Source organism: Podarcis melisellensis (genome assembly GCF_964234715.1).
Source record: "Podarcis melisellensis genome assembly, chromosome: 1".
Classification (NCBI taxonomy): Eukaryota; Metazoa; Chordata; class Lepidosauria; order Squamata; family Lacertidae; genus Podarcis; species Podarcis melisellensis.
The window spans coordinates 60,020,601-60,045,203 of NC_138528.1; the positions used below are offsets into that span (position 1 = coordinate 60,020,601).

General features: G+C 43.0%; 1 long non-coding RNA gene across 1 annotated transcript in view; it reads right to left on the reverse strand.

Annotated features, from left to right (window-relative positions):
• Nucleotides 1-22,335, reverse strand: part of LOC309353808 — a 41,780-nt gene extending 19,445 nt beyond the window's left edge. The window contains exon 1 of the long non-coding RNA XR_014162015.1: nt 22,073-22,335. This is a non-coding gene — a long non-coding RNA (uncharacterized lncRNA). The remainder of the gene's footprint in view (nt 1-22,072) is intronic.
• Between the last annotated feature and the right edge of the window lie 2,268 nt (nt 22,336-24,603).

The following is a 24,603-nucleotide window of genomic DNA, read 5'->3' on the forward strand; positions in this document are numbered from 1 at the left end:
CGGACTTTGGGGTCTGTATGTGTATTAATGGAATCTCCACTCCACTGTGGCTTGTGCATTGTATTGAGCCAAAGCTGCTTCTGCATTTCACTGAAGGCAGCAAGGTTTTATTTGGCTGACCATGGCCCAGGGTCGTTGGGAGGGTAAAATAATGATTTCTAATGTGCCTACAAAATCCAAAGCCTTTTTGCTGGCTGTTCTATATGCAGGCTAACAGTTGCTAAAACGGCAAAGTGACCTATCACTTACAGGAGCTCTGCAGTAGCTGACTGTGTAATTAAGTACACTGGCAGCATGATACTCTTGAGTGCCAGAATGCATAACTTTGGAATTTTACTAAGAGTTTACAGGGGGGGGACAACCCCCAAAAAACTATTCCACAGATTTTCAGCATATTGGCATGCTGGACACAGAAGGAAAGGTTTGTACTCCTGCAGTCACCTCTGCAGCCTTTAGAGAATTTGTAGATAAGTACCTTGCTTTGTTTCTTTGGAAATCCAAAATCAGCAACTGGGATCTCCAGGAAAACAAACACACGCACCCCCCAAATATATTGACAGGTAAAAGCAATTACAGTTTTGTGGTAACACTGGCGGCTTCAGATTAACTTAGACGATGCTTTTCTTGATGAAAGTAGGGCGAGAAAAGGGTATTTAAACATTACGAGCTTGTTAATGTTTACTCCCAATTATTTTAATCTGTTTCAAGTGATTATGAAAATAGAACAAGGGACTTGCTCTCCTGCGTCCCTGGAGGTCAGCTTGGTTTTCTCTATTCATTACTTTGGCCACTTAAAGCACACCCAACACACATTTAAAGCACAAGACTTCCCCCCAAGAATCCTGGGAACTGTAGTTTTCCCAGCACCCTTAACTAAGTAGAATTCTCAGGATGGATTTTTAGTAGGGGGGAAGTAATGTAAAGGTAAAGGTACCCCTGCCCGTCAGGGCCAGTCGTGACCGACTCTAGGGTTCCGCGCTCATCTCGCTCAAGAGGCTGGGAGCCAGCGCTGTCCAAAGACACTTCCGGGTCATGTGGCCGGTGTGACGAAGCTGCATCTGGCGAGCCAGCACCAGCACCGCACACGGAAACGCCGTTTACCTTCCCACTAGAAAGCGGTCCCTATTTATCTACTTGCACTTTGTGCTTTCGAACTGCTAGGTGGGCAGGAGCTAGGACCGAACGACGGGAGCTCACCCCGCCGCGGGGATTCGAACTGCCAACCTTTCGATCAGCAAGTCCTAGGCTTTGTGGTTTAACCCACAGTGCCACCCGGGGGGGGGGGGAGTAATATGCTGTAAATGTGTGTTGGGAAACTTTAAACACATGGTGCCTTTAGTTGGGAACTGCCAAACTAGGGTAAAGTTTGGATAGTCCATCTTGTTTTCTTTGTGGCCTCAACCTGAAAAATGAATATAGCCAGAGCCCCAAGCAGGGCATCACCAGTGAAGCTGAATTGTAGGAGATTCGGGACAAAGAAAATACTTTATCTCACAGTACCTAAGTAAACTGTGGCATTCACTGCCACAGGATGTACTGATGGCCACCAACTTGGGTGGCTTTGTAAGGGGATGCCTTATCCTACATGAATTTTTCTATCAATGGATGCTACCCATTATTGCAGTGTTTCCCAAACGGTGTTCCGCGGCACACTAGTGTGCCGCGAGACGTTGCCTGGTGTGCCGTGGGAGGGAGGCGGGCGAGTCGGGCGGCGGGAGCGCAAGGCTTGCGGGCGGCAGCCGGCAGCATGGAGCACGGGGCGCCCTTTGGAGGACGCCCCGTGCTCCGCGCTGGTGTTGGCCAGCCTTGCGCACCCGGGGGATCTCCCCCCCCCGAGAGCGCAAGGCTTGCGGGCGGCAGCTGGCAGCGCGGAGCACGGGGCGCCCTTTGGAGGACGCCCCGTGCTCCGCGCTGGTGTTGGCCAGCCTTGCGCACCCGGGGGATCTCCCCCCCGAGAGCGCAAGGCTTGCGGGCGGCAGCTGGCAGCGCGGAGCACGGGGCGCCCTTCGGAGGACGCCCCGTGCTCCGCGCTGGTGTCGGCAAGCCTTGCGCACCCGGGGGATCTCCCCCCCGAGAGCGCAAGGCTTGCGGGCAGAAGCCGGCAGCACGGAGCACGGGGCGCCCTTTGGAGGACGCCCCGTGCTCCGCGCTGGTGTTGGCCAGCCTTGCGCACCCAGGGGATCTCCCCCCGAGAGCACAAGGCTTGCGGGCGGCAGCTGGCAGCGCGGAGCACGGGGCGCCCTTCGGAGGACGCCCCGTGCTCCGCGCTCGTGTTGGCAAGCCTTGCACACCCGGGGGCACGTGGGGCGCCCTGAAACAGAGGGTTCCCCATGCTGCGGACTGTAGCCTGCCGCCTGAAGCGCGGGGCGCCCTGAAGCAGAGCGCCCCTCGCGCCAGGCAGACATGGGCCAGCCCCACAAGCTCGGGGGACAGCGGGGAGGCACAGCACCGCCAACCCACTGTTCCCCGACCTGGTTTTGGGGGGGGGAAATAAAGGAAAAAAATTTTTCCTTTATTTCCCCCCCCCAAAAAAGTAGGTGCGTCCTATTTCATAATAAAGTAATTATAAAATACTTTCTTTGTGTTTATTTGATGCCTATTAAAGAGAGTTACTTTATATATAGTCAATATAGGCACACAGTTAATTTTTTAAACATTTTCTAATGGTGGTGTGCCTCGAGATTTTTTTCATGAAACAAGTGTGCCTTTGCCCAAAAAAGGTTGGGAAACACTGCATTATTGCTATGTGTGACTTCCAGCATCAGAGGCACTACACCACAGAAATAGCAGCTGATGGGGAACCACAGCAAGAAAGAGCTATAGCCTTCCTGTCTTGCATGCAGATTTCTCAAAGGCTTTCCTCTTATGGAGAAGGGCCATAGCTCAGTGGTTTTGTTGTTGTTGTTCACATCCATCTGTCTTGAGTGACAATAGAGTGCGCCTCCAGGGATGAAGCTAAACCACTGCGTTAGGCAGCAGCAAAGTGACCTCCCTGGGGGTGCAAACCTGGGCAGTGTGTATGGAGGTCCTGAGCTGGCCAGATGACAAGACCTTGACCTCTTGACCTTGGTGATGTGGTCCAAAGGAAAGCAGAGCTCTACATTTGGCACCACCTTGGCTGCAGGAGTTGCCAGAAGAAGGCGTACAAGGTGCCATCCAGCCCTCTTAGGGACTCCACTCTGAATTTGTGTAGGGTTTACTACTCAGAGTTTTCTTCTCCCAAAGATATCCCACAAGGCAGAGGAGGTTTAGATTCAGAGTTTTCCTTCTCCTAGATGAGCTACCTTCCCTACCTGACAAGGCAAAAAAAAAAAAGGTTTCTTGACTGTTGGGCTCACTATTGGTCTCATCTGCTAAACGCACCAGAGCCTGTCTTCACATTCAGCTACCCTCACCTGGTTTAGCCAGCCAGTCAAAGCCATTCCCAGGGTTCGGACACTGTCACATTTGACAGCTTCTAGGAGCCTCAGGTAAGAACTGAGTGCAGGGTGGGGACAAAGGTGGCCAAACTACACCAGAAGAAACACGACGTGTCCCCCCACCAGAAGTACTACCCTTCCCCAGTCAGTATAGATAACAGTGAGCTAGATGGGCAGCAGCTTCCTATATTCCTACCTGTTTGGCCACTGTAGCAAATGCTAGATTACATAGCCTTTTTTGTTCTTCCTGATCTGGTTCTTCTTGGGTAACCTTGAGCTAGTCACTACCTCTCAGCTTGACCCACAGGGTAAAGATAAAAATTGGGGGAACACCTTGTATGCTGCTCTCAGCTGCTTGGAGGAAGAGCAGGGGACAATGTGATAAATAAATAACAATAAATCACATGGTAAGCCTCTGTGTCAGTCCTGGAGCCAGGAGCCAGGAAGATTAATGGTTCAAGTCAACCAATAAAGGTCAGATGTGTGTGTGTGTGTGTGTGTGATATGCTACTGTCATAATGGTAGAACCAATGTTAAGATTAAGAAGAACGGAGTATTTATTCATTGCTATTCTCTTGCTTAGTCCTCAAAAGAGAGAGAGAAAATACATAATGTAAACTGTCACATGTGCTATGTAGATGTGATGAAGAAGCCTGGGTTGCGTTTTGCATTTAATTTAGCATACCCATGGGCTGTAAGGTGTGCTAGATGCTCAAACGTGCTAAGAGGAAGGCACACTTGGCAAATCCACACTGTGATCAACTCCCACCCGGGAACCAATGTCCCCACTGTGGAAGTATGTGGGGGTCCTCCACAGTCACTTATGGACTCATTGTTAAAACCGTGTTTGTGGAAGACAATCTTACTCGGCTACGAGTGATCGCCAAAGAAGAAGCAGCAGCAGCTCTAATTTCCAGGCAGAAGTGCAGCTTTATTTTCCACCTGAAAATGCATTATGTCGTTAAACTATAGACACATTGTGTGGTGTACTAGATCAGTGATTCAGGATCAAATATCAAGGCCAAACTTTTGACTGCATTCTTTCAACAGGCATCACTAATCAGTATTCAAAGCTGCAGAGGAGATGCTTTTTCACTGCTATTCTGAGCACAATTGCCCTCTACCGGACTGAAATTAGAAATGCAAGTGGCTAAATTCAATACCCAGCTTTGTCACTGATGACTTTGACAGATGCTGCAATAGTGTTTCCAACAGCTTTTAATATTAGCCATCCTTTCTTTTTATTGGAAAGAAGGTAAAAGGAAGGAGCTTAAGTTAGATCCAAACTACTTTAAATCCTTCTGATTTCAGTGGGTCTACTTCTGGTGTCTTTAGGGCTTGAAGTTGGGAAAGGTTGCTTGACAAAGGAAACTTCTACAAGTATCTGAAGAGCTGTCACGTGGAAGACAGAGCAAGCCTGTTTTCTCCTGTTCCAGAGGTTAGGACCTAGACCAATGGATTCAAATTGCAAGAAAAGAGATTCCAACTACTGTATATGTTAGGGGAAACCTTCTGACAGTAGGAACTGTTTGACAATGGAATGTGCTACCTTGAAAGGTGGTGATGTCCTTCATTGGAGGTGGTTATTATTATTATTTATTTATTCAACTTATATACTGCCCTATACACGAAGGTCTCAGGGTGGTTCACAACAAGACAATGAATTGAATGGCCATCTGTCACTGATTCTTTAGCTGGAATTCTTGCCATAGCTGTCAATGTTTCCCTTTTTTAAAGGGAAATTCCCTTATCCTGAATAGGATTCCTCGCAAGAAAAGGGAAAAGTTGACAGCTATGATTCTTGCATCAGAGGAGGTTGGACCAGATGATCCTTGGGGTACCTTCCAAAAGTTGAGTTTTTTTTTAAATCTGTTTAGGCAGTAGCTTGATTCAAAACTTCCTAGAATGGAAGGATGGTTGGGTGAGAGAACAAAGAGAAGAGACTCAGGTTCCCAAAAGGGTAGCATTTGTGGGACAGAACTTTTCCATGTTGATCCCTGTTTAAAAAGCAAACTAGAGTAATAAATACACCTAAAGTACAGAAATAAGCTCATTCTGGTTGGGCCTAGTGCACCATGAACAATAGCTTCACATTTCTGGGGAGCTAAGCAGAGGCAGGATTTCTTGTAACTTGTCCCTCAAATAGAACCCCTTCTTTGTGTTATAGAAGGTTATAAAGGGCCTGGCATTACATTGCAGCAACAACATGATTGCCATATCTATGGCCAGGGGAGCATAATCTATTATGAACTATGGGGCTTTCTCTCACTCTAACGACAAAGGGAAAATGCAATTAAAGAGTACTATGTCACTCACTGCACTAACAATTGTTTTGTTTTTCCATTGCAAGCTGAAACGACATGACAGGACTTCTTTCCTTTTACAGGCAGCTTCATTGTTCCTGGTTCTCTCTCAGCCCCAGGAACCTGGAAGGTTCACAAAATTGTCTTTGATCTTCAATCCCTTCCCTTCACGCCGCTGCCCTTAGTGGGCAGACAGGATGCAACCCAGTCAATCAACTGGACAGCTGAACTGTTGGCCTGGGATTTGTCTCCTGGTGTTTATTAGATTTCTTTGAATGAAAAAGAGTGAGTGTGATCATGTTCAGTTATGCAAGAAGCAGTTTGTCAAGGCTGCTAGCTTTCTGTTGCCTTGCACATGGAGAAATAGATTGCTTGAATAGCATTCATGTTGATAGCTCCTGAGACCAACCTCTTAAAAAAAACAAATACATGGCTGCTTGCCTCTGAATTTTTCTCCCATCTCTCTGGAGTCTCTAGATTTTTCGGTTAACATCCAGAGGCCCACCACTGTTGTAGAGTAATGGCTAGAGATTTGGACTGAATAGAACTGGGTTAGAAGAATCCTTGCTCCAATATTCACTGGGTGACTCAGTGCCAATTACCCATTCTCAGAATAACCAACCTGAAGTGTGGGTCTGGAGAAAAAAAATGATGTAACCCTTCCTCCTCATGGTTTACATTGCCCTGAGCCAGAATACAACGTGAGAAACATTAGGAGGGATTCAACTAATGAGTTCCGTGAGTGAAATCCCTGCACAAGGACTTCCACTTATGTAATGTGACTTTCCCCTCTCCTCCCCCTATGTGCCCACTCCCAAATTGGTTTGTGGGGTCCAGAGAATTCTAGGGATAGAAGAGGGAGGATAATTCTGTCGGGCAAGCAGAAATGCTTACCCTGACAGAATGATCACCTTAGTGCAATGCTGAATTCCTCCCAATGTCACCTGCAGTGATGAAAGAGAAGCCCTCTGCTCATACTCAGAGGCATTATTTCTATAATAAAGCCACAACACCAAAAAAAGTTATATGAGTATTGCAACCCTTTTCAATAGAGAAATGAGAATCATAACCATTGTTGTATGACCACACTTGGAGACTACAGGATCAGAAGGAAACAGGAATATTTATGGATGATTTTCTTCAGTGCATGAAGAAGAGGAGCTAAGAAAATGGTTGGATTTTAAAGAGATGCTACAGCAGACAGCCAAGTGCAATTCCCACCATCGAGTCTCCAAAAGGATTGACTGGGATGAAATTATTAAACAACATCTGGCAGAAGCTCACAAAGACTGCACCCATTTTAGTTCCTCATTAAAGGGATATAAAATTCAAAGGGAGCTGCAAAAGAGGGGGAAGAAAACAATCTAGCCATGTGCAAATTAAAAGAGGAAGTTCCAATGTGATCAAATTATATGCAGTTTAGTACTGCAGTGGGTAATACAGCAGCCAAAAGCCATGGATTCATATATTGTTGCTCATATAAGCAATCAAAAGTTTAAAGCACTATGAGCTGCTTCTTGTGCTACTTTTTCCAACACCGAGATTAATCTCAGTGTTTGGAGTGATCACTTGGTAAGCCAGTTGTCCGCACCATCCAGACAAATACAGATGAGAATTTTAAATTCCCTTTGCTCCCCTTATTTCGGAACAGGTGCAGAAACATAAGCAAATGTTCTCCTGACCACATGGCAGTACAATAAGGCTTACCAGGTGGTTACATGCACACAGTAGTTAATTATCACTTGGTAGATGGTCATCTTTATTTATCAATGGTTTTAAGCTGTCATCTACAGGACTAGAAGCTTGTTGTGGTTTCAGCAGAATTCAGGTCAGATGCTTAAGGTTCTACAGGGCCTACGAAACTCTGTGTTGTTTATATTTCACATGTGTGACAACTCGCTTACTATTTTAAAAGAAACACAACATTTCAATTTCTCATGACCATGAAGATCATGACAGGACGCATAGGGTAGTCTGGTGTTGCAACAATGCCTTCTGCCATTTCCCTTTACATCCACAATCCTATGGATTCTGACCTCCAAGGCCTTCTGAAAGGAAGAATTCACAGAAGGCGGAAGACCTAAGATGGCATCTCACTATCTAGTGCTTCTTGTCAAAGAATGATTTGCTGAAAGCACCCTGTGATGGTGGAAGAGTTCCATAAAACGCACTCAGAGGGTGGGTTGAAAAGACAGGCTTCCTGCTTGTCATGGACTGCATTGCACTTATGTGTCAGCAGAAAGTAAAAAAATGAAAAATACTGCATTGATTGCAGTGCTAAAGTCTTCAGAGAGAGCCTATATGAACAGTCAGCTCACCTGTGTTTTGCCAAGTCAGGAGACAGCTCACATTACTACTTCCTCCCTTCTTTTTTCCCTATAAGTGCCAGGTTTTCAGCCACGCCAGGTTTTGTGGTATGTAACACTCTTGAAAATCAGGCACCTTTGTTTATTCAGAGCCGGACGCTAGGATTCCTCAAGCTCGAAAACCATATTTTATTGTCACCCTAGCTCTGTTCATGCACTACTTATATGTAGAGCACTTGCCGTATCAGGAATATGCCTGTGCTCCCCACCCCCAACATTGTGTCACAAGTGTTTGCTCTGTCCTAACTATGCACCTAAGAAGAGCCCGCTGGATCTGGCCAATGGCCCATCCAGCCTCTTGTTCTCACAGTGGCCAATCGGATGCCTGTGGGAAACCCACATGCAGGATCTGAGCACAAGAGCACTTTACCCTCCAGATGTTTCCAGCAACTGGTATTCAGAAGCATTTCTGCCTTCAACTGCGGCAGCACTATTGTCTTTCAGCACTATCGTCCGCAAGAGGATCCCTGTCCGTACGTGATCAGGACATTCAATTTTCTGGGCTACCAAAATCAGTGAAAATACATTGTCCTTGGTACACATCCAGCTGGTTTTGTTCAAATATCCAAGGTCAAAAATTTAGAGCAGAAGCTTTCCATATAATTTATAGAAAACTGAGCAATGAGCAGAATAAAAGTACAATTAATTAGGTGGCAATATACAAAATTGATGCAGTTTCCTTAACCTAGGCAGCATGTTTTATAGAATCCATCAGCTGACTTGCATTTCATTTAATTCTGGTTGCACTTCCCTCCCCTTTGCATGAGTGGTTTGTTTCAATTCAAGGTTCTGGATCTAACACACACAACCTGTTTCTGTTCACAGGTGCGCTACATGGCAGCGTGCAGAGCATTCAGGGTATGAAAGAGGTGAAATATGTCTTGGGCAGAGATGGTTTCAGAAGAAAGAGTTAAAACTCTGTGAAAATGTAGGTGGCAACAAATGTACATAAATTGTCATGCTGTAATCACAGCAGGTTACAGAGTGAATAATAATAAATAATAATTTTTATTTGTACCCCACCCTCCCCGGCCAGAGCCAGGCTCAGAGGGGCTAAGGCAAGCAATCAATTGATTAAAATGCATCCCATAATTAATTCAAATAAATTAAAGTTAAAGTTAAAACTGGACAAATGACAATCCTCAGGTTAAAACTGAAAGTGGTTAATACTCGCCAGGACCAACGGTTCCCATTGATATTATAAGGACCTGTGAGTGGCCTGAGAAACCTCCTTCGTGCTTGTTCTTATACAAAGAAAAAATGAGTCAGACTGAACCCTGACCAAATTTATTTATACCCCACCCATGTGGCTGTGTTTCCCCAGCCACTCTGGGCAGCTCCCAGTAGAATATTAAAAAGTGCGGTGGACTCCTTGAAAGCATGTCAGAATAGCATCTAGAATTTTCACAGAAGGTTTCTGAATTCCTGGAATTGCAATATTCAACGTCTCTTTCCACCCTTTCTGACCCCATCAGGAAAATGTCAACAAACCATCTCTCAACCCCACGTGGAGATTTCCTTTCGAGATTCTACTATGCACACCTGAGCAATTCAGGATGACTTCTGGAACACTTTGCTCACCTAAGGGTACAAGGCCATTCTACTTATGACAATTGCTTTTCCCCGCTTCTCTTTGCAGCCAAATTGTGGCAAACAGGCCTTCTAACTTGCTTCCCATAGAAAATATCAATTTTGAATTCCTCTGCAACCTGCTGCAATATGAGCTGAGCGATGACATGCAAAAATATTGGTATTTTATTTATTACATGAATCTCACCCTTTCTCCAAGGAGAATGGGGCAGCTGTAGCAACTGGGCCAATGTGCGCTTTGGTCCCAAGTGAATAATAAGACTGACAGACTCTTTGAAGTTCAGATCTTCAGCCAAACAAATTGCTCTGATATCGTATATTTTTTAAAAGTGTTAATGCAAACTCATTAATTATTGAAAGAGTCTGGAAAACATGAGAGAGTCTAAGCAGTGTTTATGGTGATTAGCTATTCTTTTTAATGGCAGGGAATTTTCTAAGGAGAAAGATTAGCTGGAGAATTAATGCCTCAGAGTTTTGTACAGTAAAACTGGAATTAAAAAATGTCTGAAGGAAAGAAGCATAACATCAACAGGGTTTGAGAACTCAAGATTACTCGGCAGGAGTGAGGAGGGTATTTTTCTTTTTTCTTTTAAAAGCCATTCCATTGCTTCTTTAACCTAAACACATTCAGAAGCAGTACTTTAATAAATATACAGTTAGTACATTACATGCCAGAAACTTACTGTTTGGAATACCTCGAAGATATGGTTCAGCAGTGAATAGTTCGCAAAAGAAAAAAAGGAAAGAGGTGCTGGGGACTCAAGACTGCCTGGAGGCTAATTGTTAATTCTTTATTTCCAAAATTTCACACAATCAAATGCACTAGGCTGGGGGTGGACACCTGCAACTTCCAGATGTTCTTGGACTCAAACTCCCATCAGCCCCAGCAAACATGGCCAATGGTCAGGAATCATGGGATTCCTGCCTATGCACTGTCTCGCCAAAGTGGTACATGCTCTGGTTATCTCCCACTTGGGCTACTGCACTGCACTCTATGTGGGGCTCACTGCAGATATTAATATTGTGGAGTCTGAAGTGACTGGATGCATAAAAACTGAGTCATTTTTGAATAAAAACATACCCAAGGCCTATAAGTTAAATTCAAAAGTTTACTTGAAGAGCTTTTAAATGAAAAAACAGTAAATGATACATCCAAACAGTCCTGTTCAAGGAAGTTTTAAATGTTTATGTTTTATTATGTTTTTATATTTTGCTGGAAACTGTCCAGAGTGGCTGGGGCAGCCCAGTCAGATGGGCAGCATATAAATAATAAAATCATCATCATCACATCTGGAAAGTTACAGGTAACTCATGAAAACCCAATCCACACCTAGAAAACCATGATCTTTGAATATTATTTTTATCTGTGTGCTCAAATCACCTTTTTTTCTTATTTCTTCATTCCTGAGACTTGGTATTCAGAACTGGAACTGAGCTTCTGGGATAGGAGATTTGGTGCCCCCGAAAAATGTAAAGTTTGTGTTTTGGTTTTATGACTAGTTTTAGGTGCAAGTATTCAGGATTCACTGTGGCTTTTCCTATTGCAAAGTCAGTGAGCTAATATTACAATCAGTTTGTGCTCACCTTAAGCACATCAGTATTCACAACCCAAATCATTTGCAAGCTAATCAATACCAGTTGCATCTTTCTGATATTAGTTTTGCTGAGTGGGACATCTGGGATTAGACACATGAAAATTATAGAAGTGCTACAATTCAATGCAAGTAATGTGCCTTTCATCAGGAGACCCCCCAAATTCAATCTGGTTAATTTGTTTCTAGTTAAAAGCATTTGGGGTAGTAGGATTGGGAGAGATCTCTGTCAGAGACCTGGGGAGCAGCTGCCAATCAGGGCAATCAGTACTGGGATGGACCAAAGTACTGATAAGGCAGGTTCCTGTGTTTGTTAATTGATACGGAGCAACTACGACTGTTGTATTCTATTTTCACCATCCCAAACATCATTTAGAATCACTGTTCCTGACATAGAAATACATTCATAACAAGCAGAATGGTCAAAAGAGAGAGTTGAGTGGCTAATATGTTCACATTAGCGGCTTAAAATGCAATGAGGTCGTATCCCCTGCTGCATGTGCTCATAGATAACAGACATCTAAAATGTATGCACATCAATTTAACACCTACTTTTTCAAATTGGATGGGAGCTGGTTTGAGGGGAAACCCATCTAGCAGCAGTATTTCTCAAGAAACTACAGTTGTACTGTGGAAGTCAAATGGAATCCATTCCACAAGTCCTTACGACTTCCAAAACATTCAAAAACCAAATTGCGGTTTCTGATTGGCTGCAGGAAGCTCCAGTCGAATGTTCGGCTTCCAAAAATAGTTTGCAAACCAGAACAGTCACTTCCGGGGTTGCGACATTCGGCAGCCAAAACGTTCAGGGACTAAGCTGTTCAAAAACCAAGGTACAGGATTTGAAAGGATTGTGGCTAATACCTTGTGTACTCCAGCAAGGGGAAAGCAATGGAGCTGGAGTAAAGGGTAATGTGTACATAGGCAGAGTCTACTTTGGGCTGTGATGAATGGAAGAGAAATTCTGGAGGCAACAACCTGAGCTGAGAACTTTGTCTGGCCTCTGGAGTCAGCCACGCCTGATAATGGCTTCAGTCCCAATAACAGAGATCAAGGCCTAAGAGATAAAAATTCAAAGGCCATCTGAGAGTGGATGAGCTTGACTTCCTTTTCTAATACGAGGCAATTTTACGTAGTCAAATGGTAGCAGAGGTCATCACAGAACAAACTCTAGTTGAAATGAAGACTTTTCTGAGGTTTCTCGGGATCAGTATGCAGAGCTTAATTCTTACTCTTAAATTCTGCATACTATACCGCATAAAAGATAGTCATTTTTAGAAGTGACTTGAAGGGCAGCAGTGACCCTTCTGCTTATTTTATTACACCACTTTTGCTCCGCATGATTACTTACCAGATGTTCATGGTACGTTTTGGCTGTTCCCTTTAATTCACAAAATAAATTCTGGATGTGGGGCAAAATTTTCTTCCTGAGACCATTGTCATAGACAGAGGCAAACGAACGCTTTTAGTTCTTTTCTATATTGTACTTTAAAATGCATTTACACTGATTCTGCCCTTGTGAAAAGACCATATAAGTAAAAATATAACAGCCACTACAGGGTATAGAACATCCTTTGAGAATACAAGGAGGAGCTCAAAGAGATCTTTTAACTAAATGTTGCTGGCTCTCCTTCCCCTTTTGGATTTTATTTCCTTTCACCATTTCGCTGCGCTTTTGAACATTTTATCTTATCCTCCTCGGTGCCGGGACTTAAAGAAGCTAATGAAGCTTTAACGAAGGCTCTCAGACATTCCCTTCCGGGCATTAAGGCACTCCCTCCCAGTTTCTCGTCGACTCCTTGTGATAAACTTATTACAAGGATTCTTAAGGACTTTTAATCGGCTTTTAACCCTAAAAACTACAAATTCATAAAACCACAAATTTCTCCCACCACTTCTAACTTCGTGGACCCCCAAACATCTCAGTTATTTTAACAAACTGGGAAGAAGGGGGGGTACTTCAAAGGAGTGCTATAATTGGCCCCAGTTTTAAACTCCTCGCAGCAGCCCAGCCTGGACTGAATGAGAATTGAACGAGATTGCGACCTGAGAACCTTAGCACTTTATCACTTTACTTAGAAGTCTGATTTCATCGACTTAAGAAGAATCTAGAAATGAGAAGAGCCAAAAGACTCAGGTGTCTTGATACAGAAACTGACACAGAGTCCTCTGGTTTCAAACAGAGTAATCTAGATAATTACCTGCTACCTCAAAAACAGCACGTATCTCCTCCCAAAACCTTCCTCAACTCTTCGCATGAAAAGACAATTGAAGAGATATCCCAAGGAATAAATGAGGACAAGGCTACTACTCCCATAACAGAGGCACAAGCGCTAATTGATAGAAAGGTGGAGCTGCTAGAGGAATGCTGCCTACTGACTGCTCAAACAGCTCAAAAAATCTTTGAACAATTACAAAACATCTCCAAGAAGCTGGACAACCGAGATGAAAGGAGGCAACTCACTCCCCTTTTGCCATCCCTAACAAGCCCTGGAGATAAACAGAACAAATACAAATTTATGCCTCTAAACCAGCCAAAAACCAGAGGAAGCCCCCCTCACTCAATCAACCTGATACTGAGGCCATGTGAGATTGTTCTCCACATTTTTCCATATAGAGGGCCCCTACCTTATTGGGAGTCACCTTTCTGGGCCAGACATCATCTAAATCTGCTCCTTAGCCTTGAGGGTGGAAGCATTGACTTAAAAGCAGTCAAGAGGCTTACTAACGATGGATATTCCAAAAAAGTACTACTAAGATTTGGTAGCCATAGAATTCCAACCAAACTCTTAAGGGAAAAGGCTCATTTAGCCCAGAAAGGAATTATCCCGCGCCGACACTTTGAAGATATATCACCCAGACCACTGATTGCATCTAAAAGACAGAACAAGATGAACAAGGCCATTCCACCAGAAGCCGATATCTGCCCTACTCCCGTGGAAGAACCCAGTAGATGGGAGAAACCGCAGCCAGCTACCCGGAAAACCACACAAGAAAAATCCAAGCTCCCAAACCACGCGACTGTAGCATCAAATAACAACCTCGCCCTTGACACAATAGACTGGACAGTCCCAGAAGAAGAAGATCTGCTGAGTAACTTTACCAAGCTACCAGAGAAAGAACAAATAAACATACTCAGTAAATTGACGAAACTACAGGCCAGATTGACCGAAATTCACCAACAGGGTCAACAAAATGCAGTAGAAACAACACACAATCAAACTTTACACTTACCAGCTTTTTCCCCAAAATGCATAGTCAAAAAGAGAGCTACTAATGGAACTTTCAAATGTATAGATGCAGAGCTTCAAATCCAGCCGCCTTTAGAATATGAAATGGCAAGGAAAAACTCCAGTAATGAAACCACAAATTCCTGGCTGAGATATCAAATATTAGCTCCAAACGAAATAGGTACCCCTACCTTAAGTACTACAAAGGACCTTAACATTGCCGAACAAAAGATGACCTCCAACAGACCTGACACACTGAGCTCAACATCAAATGAGGCCAAAGAAATGGAAGTAGAGACTGAAAACAGTCCAACTGTCTATAACAGCCCACCAGCCACAGAAATTTCTCAGGAACAAGGAACAGTTAAGGAAGAAAATCAAGAAAGGGAGGAAATTTTAATTTCCCGCACTTTAAAAAAAAATCTAAGAGATCCACCACCATGTTCCCCACCGAAAGCAGCGACAAATGGCTGTATCTGCACAAGACAAAATCCCTCGCTAGACTTAATAACAGAACTAGAATGACTAAATGCTGTCAACCAGCCACCAACTCAAAAACGGACCCTACGCTTGCTGTCCTGGAATATCGCAGGGTGGGGAAACAAAGGCGGAGACCCAGACCTAATGAACTTCTTTAAAGATTCTGAATTAATACTTCTACAAGAAACATGGTCAACTAGAGATATCAAAATCAACGGATTCACCTCCTATACGAAACCCGCATCGAAAACAAACACGAAGGGCCGGCCGAAAGCAGGGTTCTGTTGTATGATCAAAGACAACTTAGGGTTTGAAATCAAGCAACTAGAAGAATGCTTACCACTTGCACAAGCTCTACTTTTAACCCAAAACAAAGATTCTTTGCTACTTGTAAATGTCTATATCCCCCCAACCAAAAATAACAGCAGCAGTGAAAACTGGTCACAACTAACCTCTTATATAGAAAACTTGACCGATAAATACCCAAATGCCTCACTGATAATAGCAGGTGATTTTAATGCCAGAGTAGGAACCAACAATGAACAACTATGTAGCAAACTAAATTGGAATACTGAAAATGATATCGCACATGCCCTGAAAATAGGACGATTCTCCAGAGACAGGGTTGTTAACAACGAAGGCTTACGCCTACTTGAATTATGTAACAACTTTAATTTGCAGATTGTAAATGGTTCAACAAAAGGCGATAGTAGCGGGGAGTTTACATACTTCTCCCCCCGAGGATGCAGCGTCATCGACTATATTCTTGTCCCTTATAATATTATAAATTTGATCATGGACTTCAAAATTGGAACGCGCACTGAAAGCGACCATCAGCCATTATCGTTGTCTATTAACTTAAAGGACGAAACCAAAATCATTAAGTACAATACCATAGAACCTTCTCAATACAAGCAAATGACCCAATTAAAATGGTCCCAGGAAATGAGTGTAGCAGTGGGGCAAAAACTTACAGCCAACTTGAGAAAACAAGTATCATCCAACTTAAAGATCACTAATTTCTACAGTGATATTCCGAAAATTTATAATGAAATCTTCCAAATGTTTGTAGAGCTTAGTACTCCACCTAAAGTTTGGGTACTTAAACATACCGCTAGCCCTTGGTTTGATGATGAATGTTTCCAGCTAAAAAGAAAACTGCGCCAAACATTTAAAAATAATCGCACTAAACTAGAGCCCTCTTATCTTGATGAAAAAAGAAAATATCATTACATTCTGGCCGAAAAGAAACAGAAATACGCAACCCAAAAATGGCTACAATTATTTGACTCAATTCAGAGTAAAAACAACAAAGCGTTCTGGAACTTAGTGTATGGAGGATTGAAAGCCGAAAATCAACTAACTCTACCACCAATTGCAGAATCCAAATGGTCCCAATACTTTACATCTGTATTTAACAATCTACATAGTGAACTTAAAGGAAATGAAACCACTAAAAATAAAATTATTAAACTCCAGGAGTGGCCAAGGGTAGAGGAAGAGGAAATTAGAGAGATAGTTAAAAATTTCAAATCGGGGAAATCTCCTGGGCCAGACGGTCTACCAATAGAATTATTTAAGACCTATATAGATTGGTGGGCAGAACCCTTAGCCCAACTGTTTACGCTTATAGATAAATATGGGATCATACCTGAGATATGGCTAAGATCAATAATTATCCAATCTTTAAAAATGGCGACCCAAAAGAACCAAGGAATTATAGACCGATAAGCCTTCTATCAGTGATAGGGAAAATCTACGCTAAGCACCTCTTATCTAAACTCCTTACCTGGATGAAAAATCTAAATTTACCAGGGAAAGAACAAATAGGTTTCTCCAAAGGTTGCTCTACACTAGACCACTGTCTTATTCTTATGCATCTGGTTGAAAAATACAGATCCCAAAGGCAATCTAAGATATACGCTGCTTTTGTAGATTTTCGTGGTGCATTCGACTCAATTGACCGCCCAAAGTTGTGGAGGAAACTCGCAGAATTAAAAATTGATCAGCGCCTATTGATCCTAATCCAAAATCTACACTCTTCCAATACCTGTCAAGTCAAACTTAACATCAAAGGTCACCTTTCATCAGACATCCCAATCTCGAAAGGGGTAAAACAAGGGTGCATTCTTGCCCCCTTTCTATTTAATTTATTTTTATCAGACTTGCCAGATTACCTTCAAAAAATAGAATCACATGCCCCTAAACTTAATCAGAAACCAGTTCCTCTCTTACTATACGCAGACGATGCTGTCCTACTATCCTTAACGAGCTTGGGTCTAAAACGTCTTATATCTTCACTGATCCTCTATTGCGAATGTAACAAACTCTCTATAAACTATGAGAAGACAAAAATTTTGGTCTTCTCGAATGGTTGGAAATTAGAGAAATGGAAAATAAGAGGGCAAGAAATCCAACAAGTGAAAATCTATAGGTATCTGGGAATCTTATTCCAGAGCAATTTAGGGTGGGCAACCCATCGCACAAATGCCATAAAACAGGCAAAGTGCATCTCATCAGCAGTTGCCCGTTTTCATTATCAGAAAGGTAATCAATTTATTCCTGCGGCAAACCAGATATTTCAAACAAAAGTGCAATCCCAGATATTCTATGGAATCCCGCTATGGGTCCAAGCATATAACAATGATTTAAAAAAGATTCACTCTAGCTTTCTGAGACGTATTCTTGGACTCCCAGCTATGATCAAATATGAAACAATGTGTGCAGAAATAGGCATACACACAATGGAATATTGGGCATGGTCCACCTCAATAAAGTACTGGTTACGCTGCCACTTCCGCTGCCCTCCATCAAGTCTGCTCGCTGATTTGCTCAAAGACTCCTATAAATCAAGATGGTATCAGCACCTCGAAAAAAAGATTGAATCTTTAGGCGTCGAGCTGGAGTCCCTGTACAATTCTAATGAGCAATATATTTCCCATAATATCCTAACTAGACTAAAGGATGTCGAGAGACAAAATATTACGGCAGCTGTAAACAAAATTTGCTCCCCCATATTCTATGAATTAAATATCTTAGATAGCAGAGCCAATTACGTCACTAAACTAATAATCCCAGCCCAACGTAGGGCTTTTATGCTGGCCCGCTTGAATGTTTTTCCCTCAGCATTTGTCAGGGGAAGATATCAAAACATTCCTAGAAACAAGAGACTCTGCAGATGCTCTATGAATGTCCCGGACACTGTAGAGCATATTCTCCTTCATTGCCCACTGTACGGTACGCTCCGTCAACGCGTGCTGTCCCCTCTTTTGGGTGGTCTGAAACCGCAGCAAGGTGAATGTGTGGGATTCTACCTATCCGACGTTGACCAAAGGGTAACGGCGGGGGTAGCCGAGTTTTTGGCAGCAGTCCTCCAAGGAGCAGGTTAACAAGGAATACCACTGACTCTATATGTATATATATATATGTACTTAGCAAACTGCTGCCTTTTTAATATATATTTCAAGGCTTTTATATGTTATTTTCTCTTTTAAGGTTTTATTTCCATAATGCCTAATAAAGGTTTGATAAAGTAAAGTAAGTAAGTACAAGGAGGTAATTAAAAAAACCCAGCACATTCTATTGATCCTAGGCAAAAAAGAAAACCCTGACCATAATGAATAGCTGTCATGCAAATGTTTACATCTCAAAAATCTAAAACAAACTGAGCTCATACTCTGATCCAATAACTTAGCTGACCGGAGTCAGCAAATGCAATCTATATGTGCTCCAAAGCATATGCAGCCAAGTGCGGTAAATGCTGAAGAAGAGACACAGAATATACCCAGCAGCTCATCCATTGCTGCACGCAGATTATTTTATTTTATTTTATTTATTTTATATACCGCCCTATACCCAGAGGTCTCAGGGCGGTTCACAGAAAACATCACAATATATAAAATCAAAATAAAAACAATAACCCAATAACACCCCCCCCCTAAAAAAAGCTGCATTTTGAAATGGTATAGGATGTTGATTTGGTCAACCAAAGGCCTGGTTAAAAAGGAACGGTTTTGTCTGGCGCCTAAAGGTGTATAATGAAGGCACCAGGCGAACTTCCCTGGGGAACCACTATGCAATTGCCCTAATTGTAGATCCTTAAGCACTGTTTCTCTGCAAACATGCACGTGGCCTGCCAGTGCTCCCGTGGTGATCTGAATCAAGGCAAGCCACTTCTTACTGTAATAAAAAAGGAGAAAGAAATTGGAGACATGTGGGATTTCTGGTATTCCTTGGGAGCTTCACTACTTTTCTCTTCATCCCTCTTCCTTGTGAAGACACAGTGCAAGGTAGATAGCCCATTTACCAAATGTGCTCCAATGCCCTGGCATAGATCAAAAAATGAAAAACAAAACACCCTTTGTGTGTCGACGTCCCCAGGGCCACCCCAATAACTCACACATTACACAGAAGTTTTGTTTAAGGTTTTTGGCATAATTTTGGCCACAACTTTATTAAAATACAAAAATGTGACTGGTTGCTTAGGCATTGGTTGCAAATATCTGCCGCCCCATGGGGGACAGACTGACATTCCACACACCTGCGAAAGTCAGAAATGGGAATACACTTGGGGGTAGCGACAGAGCAGGGAACCTGCCCTCAGCCCTCCCCAAATGCAACCAGGGACTCTTGCATGGCCCGAGCCCCTTGACAGGGTGGACAAAAGAAATAGTGAGCCCCTGTATTCCTTTAACAGAATCCCTTGCAGCAGCAGCATTAGAGGGGCAGGTCCAGCCAATCCATGCCCCTCAACCAACCAAACCATAAACCAATGCCTAACCACAACCTTACAAGTTGTGATGATTTGCTATGCAGTAGGCAAAAACCAAATGGCCCCAGCCAATCAGCCAGGTTGACAAAATTCCTACTGGGCCCCTGCCCCAAAAGCAAATGACCCCATGACAGGCATTGCAAGGTCAAAGCGAACAACCCTAAATATAGAGGGGGACGGGCAATCTGATCCACGGGGTGAAAAAAGGAAGCTCTATGCCTCGTACAGGGAGTTTTAGCATTTCTGGCTGTCAATCAACAAATGGCAACATTAACTTCTTCCCAACAACAAGGGAAGCCCAGTCACATCAGTGGCCAATGATCCATTAGCCCACCCCACAACTTTGGAGTGTCCTGTCGGCCCCCACTGCAACACGTGCTTTCCATGAAGGAGAACACGCTTTGCCATTCTGTATCCCATTACCCATTGCTTTAACACCCTCTTCTAGGGTCTGCAGACAAGACAAGGTCAAGAATGCTGGTTGTTGCACAGAATGCCCTTTCCTGGGCTGCCATCACCCTAAGCCTCTGAGGGAAAAGGAAAAACTAAGAGGGCACCCTCTGCGGATTGAGACGGCACCTGAGACGGTACCTGTAGGTAACAAGGCAGTCATTCAGGTATTGGAGACCTGAGTCATTTAGTTGTTCTACACAGATTCACTATTTTCATGTAAATTTCATGCATCAAGGGGCAAGGAAATGTAGTACACAGTGTTGGTCTATTATTCTACCCGCTTTGGAAATGTGCTCTTTCTGTCTCATTTTCTTCCTGACAAACCAAAAGGCCATGGTTGTACATTGCATATTTTTTATTTTGCCACTCCAGGTAGTACAGCTGAGTTTTTCTGCACCTATTGCAAACGCAACCTGTCTCGCTGGCAACTCAGAAATACCCTCCTGCACAGTTCACGTATTTTCCTCCCTTGGCTTGCCATTCCCATCAGCTGTAACAAGGCCTTAGGATGTCTGCAATTAACAGATCTACAGGAAAGGCTCAAAGGAGATGCACCTCCAGAAGATATGATGTAGGCATTGAAACACAGGCTGTCTGTCAATGACTGGTTTCTCTGCCCTGAAGGCATGAGTCCAAGTGACTTCTGTGAAGGCGCCTTGCCATTTCAACAGATGGACATGAGGGTAAGTAGCCAAGGAACTATGTCTGGGCATCAGGCGCAGGCAATGAGCACCTGATTCCTGGCCAAAAATGCAGTGGCGGCTGTTTGACTTTGCTTAGCAAGCTAAGGTTCAGCTAGTATGTCATTCCTAATTAAAGTTAGGGATAGTTTCTTTCTTTTTTTTTAAGGGATATGTTTTAATGCTGCAAAATCCAATGTCTGCATCAAGCCTAGGACACCTTTTTAAATGTATTTTTTAATTAAAATTTCTTGGTTTACAAAGGTATGTGCAATGTCTCTTTTTTCAAGTTACATTTTCTACAGATCAGTTTCATTTGCTGAGAGGTGCTTTCATGGTATCCACTGTGATATTTCCCCAACCATTTTTCAATTATATATGTGTGTGTGTGTGTGTGTGTGTGTGTGTGTGAGAGAGAGAGAGAGAGAGAGAGAGAGAGAGAGAGAGAGAGAGAAGTATTTGTGGATAGTGGAAATAGGGTGATCCTTTATGCAATCCATAAATTCCAATTTGTGGCTCCCTCTAGTTTTAGCCAAATCATGGTCTCTAACTTTCTTAAAAAAAAACTAGCTAACTATCTATTGTATTGTTGTTTTCGTTTCAACTATTTACTTGTCTTTTTACCTTGTATTTTATCCTACGAACCGCCCTGAGATATTGTGATAAATGGCAATATAAAAATGAATAAAATAATATGCCCCCCTTGGCCCCCTATACTTTGAGCACTGCTTAGACACATCTAAGTCTGCATGGTACTTAATTCCCACTGGATACAGTAGAAATCATTTCTGGCAAACTTGCAAAGGGACAACCTAGAATGCATAGATAAGTCCTATTGGTTTTAGTGGAACTACTTATCAGATTGGTTTGTCCCTTGTAGTTTAGGGGCTGCTGTATACATTAGCCATGTACATTTTTTCAGACATCTATAAACTGCCTGCCTTTGTTGTACAATTTTGCCTTCGCTCAGGCAGCCACTCTCTTTGTTATCATGCTAATTTACATCAGCTTTGAGAACACTTTTAATAAATGAGCCAAGGCTACACCTGTGACAAAATTAATCAGATGAATGTTGGAAGATATTGGAAAAATATTATGTGACCGGCGCATAGCCTTGTATTGATTACCGGCCTTCCAGTATCTCAGGACTCAAGATCAATAAGTATAAACCCATAGTTTTATGCCTACCTGATTGCTTGCACAGCATATTCCCTGGCAGAAATATTAGACCTTGTTGAGTCAAATCCTGTCAAAGTCAATGGAAGTCCTGACTTTCAGGGTCAGGCCTCTGGAGTTTGGACAAACACCCTGCAGTCCAATAATCAAAAGAAAACCAAGTTGTTCTGCTATCACCATCTGAACCTATCTACCATCTGGATTAGGAGATGAACTGTTGCCATTGTGAGAGCTATGCTAGAAAATAAAATGTAAACGTATTTAACTCTCATACCTTTCCCTCTAACCAGGCAGCTAAAAAGGAAACAGATGGGGCTGAGCACTTAAGGGGGATATTACTATATATACCACACTGATAAGAAGTAGCATGCAGTTTCTATTTTGGTAGTTAACTTGGAGAGAAGATGAGCAGTTATTTCTAGTGTGAAACCATTTTTGTAGAAAAGCTATGAAAAATGGACATAAGAATGCTGACATGATAATAATACCAATGGTAAGAAACAGAGACAAGTCTACATCTTATGTACCTGAAGATTTTTTGAAAAAAATATTCAAGGTGAGACCAAGGGCCAGAAGTCAATAAAGGGCATGCAAAGCACTGTAGGGGAATGAAGACAGATGACCAGGTGAATTCTGGAGGAAAGCATCTGTCTGGTGTAAAGTGATTACTGAGACAATCTCAGAGTTTGTGGAATCTCACCCTTCAACAGGGGGACACATGTGGTCTCTTGCCTAAGGGGTTCCAAAATCTTGAAGATAACTCTGCATTTTGAGTTCCCTGCATAGGAGATTCAAACCTTGAACCCTATCCACTCCAATCCAGTGCTTTCTCACCTAGTCCCTGTCATTAGAGACCTCTCAGGATGGTTCTGAGGAGAACATCTGAGACTCACAAAAGCCCGATTCAAAGCAGATGGGAGATTGAAAAGCTCTTGACTTCTTCTCTGGCTCAAATGGCAATCTGAACTGAGGAACAATTGCCAGCTGATAAATACTTTGCCCTGCAAAGAAATATCTGTCTTCTAGCAGAGCGAAGTCATCGTCAGCCAAGGATCACAGGGGCTTGGGCAGCCCAAAAATCTAGTGCACTGACAACTCTGCCAGAGCATGTACTGTAATCTCTGACTGCTAAAGCAGCTAACTCAGCCCAGCCTCAGAAATTTCCTGCCAGAGTCTCTGAGCCTGGTCTGGGTGTTTTAACAACACTGCAGGGACAAAAACAGAGCAGGGGTCAGGGGTTTGTGTGACCACAGTGGTCACAACATCCTGTCTGCATTTTTCAAAGGGTAGTAATCTTAAGAAACCGTTCACTAACTGCCACCACAGGGTCTTCTGAAAAACCACCCTGCCTGGAGACAAGGAGAGAAGAAAGAGAAGCATCTTGTTGTGCTATCGCTATCTAGCTCTCAGTAGTGGCTCCTCCGTTTTCTAACCGTCACCCACAGGAGATCCTGAGCAAGCATCATGCTCTGAAGGGAGGGAGAAGCAAAACCAGTCTTTCAAAAAAGTTTTATTTCCCCTGTTTTATCTTGTTTTGTTTTATTGTTACTGGTGCATACTGTTCCGATCGTATCATGTAAACTACTTTGTAAGGTCTGCCTAACCAGTGGCATAGAAATGCCATGGATAAATAATAAAATTAATGAAGCTATCTTAAGATTTACTCTCACCACACATTTGCCCTGGTTTTGTTCCTTACCCACTGGTAGGAAATGGGGTGGTTTATTTCTCACAACATCTGACTTGCACTCTTTGTTTCCACAGAGATGGACATAAAACAGTGGTGTCTCCCCCTCCTGCACACTTTTATTTATAAAGTGTTTAGAATCTAGAAAAAAGAAATAAAATGCTTTAACTATAAGGACAGTATTAATTGTAGAAACTAAATTACTGCTGAGACAGAGGCTGTGCTTAGTAATAAAAGTAAAGAAACAAATCACCTACCATGGTCAATGAAACTGATATTATCTGCTTATTTAAGGTATATTTTAGCTTATTGGTTCCAATAAATCTGTGTAAGGTCTTATTTCCTGAGATACTGCTATCTCTTGCTGCAGCAGACAGAGATTTTTTCTTCTTATTGCTACTGAGGTGTCCTGAAAAATTATGAGAATGTACTTGGAAATGTGGCCATAAAGTGAGGCAAGGGCTGAAGAGATGTGGTAGTGCTAGGACAGGTGTGGGGAACCTTCTCTCTGCACCATGTGAGCCAATTTTGACAGGTGGCTGGGTCCAACCACCTGTCTCTCATATGATGGGTAGTCTCAAAGTTGACCCATATGGATGGGTGGAAGTCTGCTTCCTCGACACATTCCCTGCAGGAAATGCATTGCTGAAGCAGCACCCAGCAGCCCTAAACTCTCTGTTCATCATGTGAGTGGAGGGTTCCCTCCTACTCTCTGTAGGGGTACTATTTTGCCAGTAAGTTCCCCACAGGGAATGCAATGCCAAAGCAGCACTCAGCAAAATGAAACTCTGGTGAGCAGAGACTTAAGTCTTGCTCTCTGGAGGATGCGAGCAGGATTCAACTGCTTCCTCATCAA